We start from the raw sequence: 3,147 nt of genomic DNA, 5'->3' as shown, positions 1-3,147 counted from the left end.
ATCCCTCAGAGCATTTACTCTGAAACAGCAGGTCGGAGGTCACAGTCGAGAGTGTGATGCTGGAAAAGCACAGCACCCCAGGGTGTAAAATCTTCATCATTGGAGGTCACTTTAGGGTTTATGCCCGAAACGTTAGTTTTCCTGCTCCTCGGAGGCTGCCTGACCTACTGTTCTTTTCCAGCGCCACTCTAACCTTGACACAAAGGCTGACAATAGAAACATCCAATAGAGCACCACGCCCAACAACTGAATAAACCTCCCCCCGACTTGGCTTTGTTTCAAAATATTAACAAGTTGTTAGCATAATGTCCTTGGGGGAGGGGGTGGGGAGACGGATAGACTTGCACCAGCACCAAGCTGGATTCTGAATAACGGTCACTGGGTTTGAAACACTGCTTTGTTTGTGCAGATGCTGCCAGATCTGCTGAGTTTCTCCAGCAATTTGTGGTTTTGTGTGCGCACGTGGTAGGTATGTTTTGTGCAAAATTTGGGGTTTGAGTTGCAGACCGACGCAAAGAGAAATGAAGCAGCTTACAAACTTTAAAAAGAAAGTGTGGTTCACACGCGCAGGCAAAGCACCAAAAACCTGAGCCATATACATGTTCTGAGATTTATAGATGAGGGGTGCACCGTTCCCGGAGGTACTGCAATACCAGGTCGATGCGTGGAGTGGACGGAGCAAGCCCCTATTCCATCTCCCTGCTCCACAAATCAATTTAATAGATGGTCCCCAGATAAGGGACCTATCAGATATTAAACTGATAATGGAATTCTTTTATCTCAAAAATCCACTTTGTTCATAAAATCATTTCTAAGTACATACAGAGGTTCTAAATTTGTTCTGCACGTTCTTTGCAGAGAAAAACAAATGATGCATTCCTCAAAGCATCCGTGCTGTTGCAAAAACAAAGGTATTTCCGACTCATACAGGAAACAATTTATGTTCATTTCAATGCAACAAGAGTCTGCTAACTGAACAGACCCTCATAAAGCCCTTAGACGGCGGTTTTTCCCCACTGCATCTTGTCAGTAGCTGCCCTTGTCCCAAGCTTCAGTTTGTCCGTCTTAATGTTGTTTTGAACTTTGGAAAGCACCAGTCTGCAACACTCGGTCAAGGTCAGCTCCTTGTCACTGGAAAACCAACAAGTTTCAGATAGACCACAAAGCAAATCTATGGTTTGCCAGGCAGTGCATAGGTGTTCTGCTAAATGTTTTTTTAACTAGGTAAAAACAATGACTGCAGATGCTGGAAACCAGATTCTGGATTAGTGGTGCTGGAAGAGCACAACAGTTCAGGCAGCATCCAAGGAGCTTTGAAATCGACGTTTCGGGCAAAAGCCCTTCATCAGGAATAAATCAGATGAAGGGCTTATGCCCGAAACGTTGATTTCGAAGCTCCTTGGATGCTGCCTGAACTGCTATGATTTCTAACTGTCTGCTCAGAAAACTATCCACAGGATCAACCCTCTCAAGATGTTACATGCTGACCCCTGCCTGATGGACTTGTGTTCAAGACTGTTTTTGTTCAAAGCCTTCGCTGGAGGAACAGCTGATACAAATTGTCCAACTACTTGGAGTGTTCTGCAGAAACAAGATCAGACTTATCCTTCACAACATAAATTCTTTACAGTGCGGATAGAGGCCTCTCAGCCAGTTAATTCTGCACTGACCCCTCAAAGGGCATCCCATCCAAACCCAGTACCCCACATTATCTCCGTATCCCAGCTGTTAACCATGGCTAATCCACATAGCCTTCGCATCCCTGGATAGCCAATCCACCTAGCCTGCACATCTTTTTACTGTGTAGAACCCACACAGACATAGGGGAAATCTGCAAACTCTACACAGCCAGTCAACCAAGGCTGGAATCAAACACAGGTCCCTGGTGTTGTCAGACAGCAGCGATAACCACAGTACCAGCTCTGCACCAGGGTGAAAGGAACTTCAGTACCTTGTGACATTTAGTGTTTGTGAACCAAAGGTCTGCACACAGCTTGATGCAGACACACACAAAGGTGGCCATTGGGAGGAGGATATGTGCTTCCCCATTTGGGGTGGTACAGTGGCTCCGTGGTTAGCACTGCTGCCTCACAGCACCAGGGACCCATGTCTGCTGGGCTTCCTCCGGGTGCTCCAGTTTCCTCCCACAATCCAAAGATGCGCAGGTTAGGTGAACTGGCCATGCTAAATTGCCCATTGTGTTCAGGAATGTGCTGTTAGTCAAGGGAGAACATAGAACATAGAAGAATACAGCGCAGTACAGGCCCTTCGGCCCTCGATGTAGCGCCGATCCAAGCCCACCTAACCTACACTAGCCCACTATCCTCCATATGCCTATCCAATGCCCGCTTAAATGCCCATAATGAGGGAGAGTCCACCACTGCTACTGGCAGGGCATTCCATGAACTCACGACTCGCTGAGTAAAGAACCTACCCCAAACATCAGTCCTATACCTACCCCCCCTTAATTTAAAGCTATGCCCCCTTGTAATAGCTGAGAAATTATTGATCAGCCCAGTTCCCAAGGAAGATAGTCCATTGGGACGGATGGGATTTATCCAATGATAAATGCTTTGGAGGCAGGCATAGGTGGATAGGTTAATAAGTTTGCAGATGACACTAAAGTCAGTGGAGTAATGGACAGTGCGGAAGAATGTTGCAGAGGCACTCGGATAAACTGCAGAATTGGGCTGAGAGGTGGTAAATGGAGTTCAATGCAGAAATGTGAAGTGATTCACTTTGGGAAGAAAAACAGGAAGGCAGAATACTGGGTAAATGGAAAGATTCTTGATAGTGTAGATGAGCAGCGAGATCTCGGTGTCCATGTACAAAGATCCCTGAAAGTTGCCGCCCAGGTTGATAGTATCTTTAAGGCTTTATTCCTGATGAAGGGCATTTGCCCGAAACGTCGATTTTGCTGAAGCTCCTCGGATGCTGCCTGAACTGCTGTGCTCTTCCAGCACCATTGATCCAGAATCTGGTTTCCAGCATCTGCAGTCATTATTTTTACCTAGTATCTTTAAGGCGGCATACGGTGCCTTTATTGGTTTTATTGGTCGAGGGATTGCATTCCGGGCCCATGATGTCATGCTGCACTGTACAAAACACTAGTGGGGCCTCACTTGGAGTATTGTGTACAGTTCTGGT

The 3,147-nt window shown here is 46.5% G+C and overlaps 1 pseudogene; it reads right to left on the bottom strand.

Moving 5' to 3' along the window:
• Window positions 1-619: 619 nt before the first annotated feature.
• On the bottom strand, window positions 620-832 carry LOC148145921 (U2 spliceosomal RNA; annotated as a pseudogene).
• Window positions 833-3,147: the final 2,315 nt, after the last annotated feature.

This window comes from Chiloscyllium plagiosum, unplaced genomic scaffold, assembly GCF_037043375.1.
Source record: "Chiloscyllium plagiosum isolate Xiang-an unplaced genomic scaffold, Cpla_swu_hap1 HiC_scaffold_23, whole genome shotgun sequence".
NCBI classification, from domain to species: Eukaryota; Metazoa; Chordata; class Chondrichthyes; order Orectolobiformes; family Hemiscylliidae; genus Chiloscyllium; species Chiloscyllium plagiosum.
Note: the sequence above shows the minus strand (reverse complement) of the source record. Positions and strands in the feature narration are given on the sequence as shown.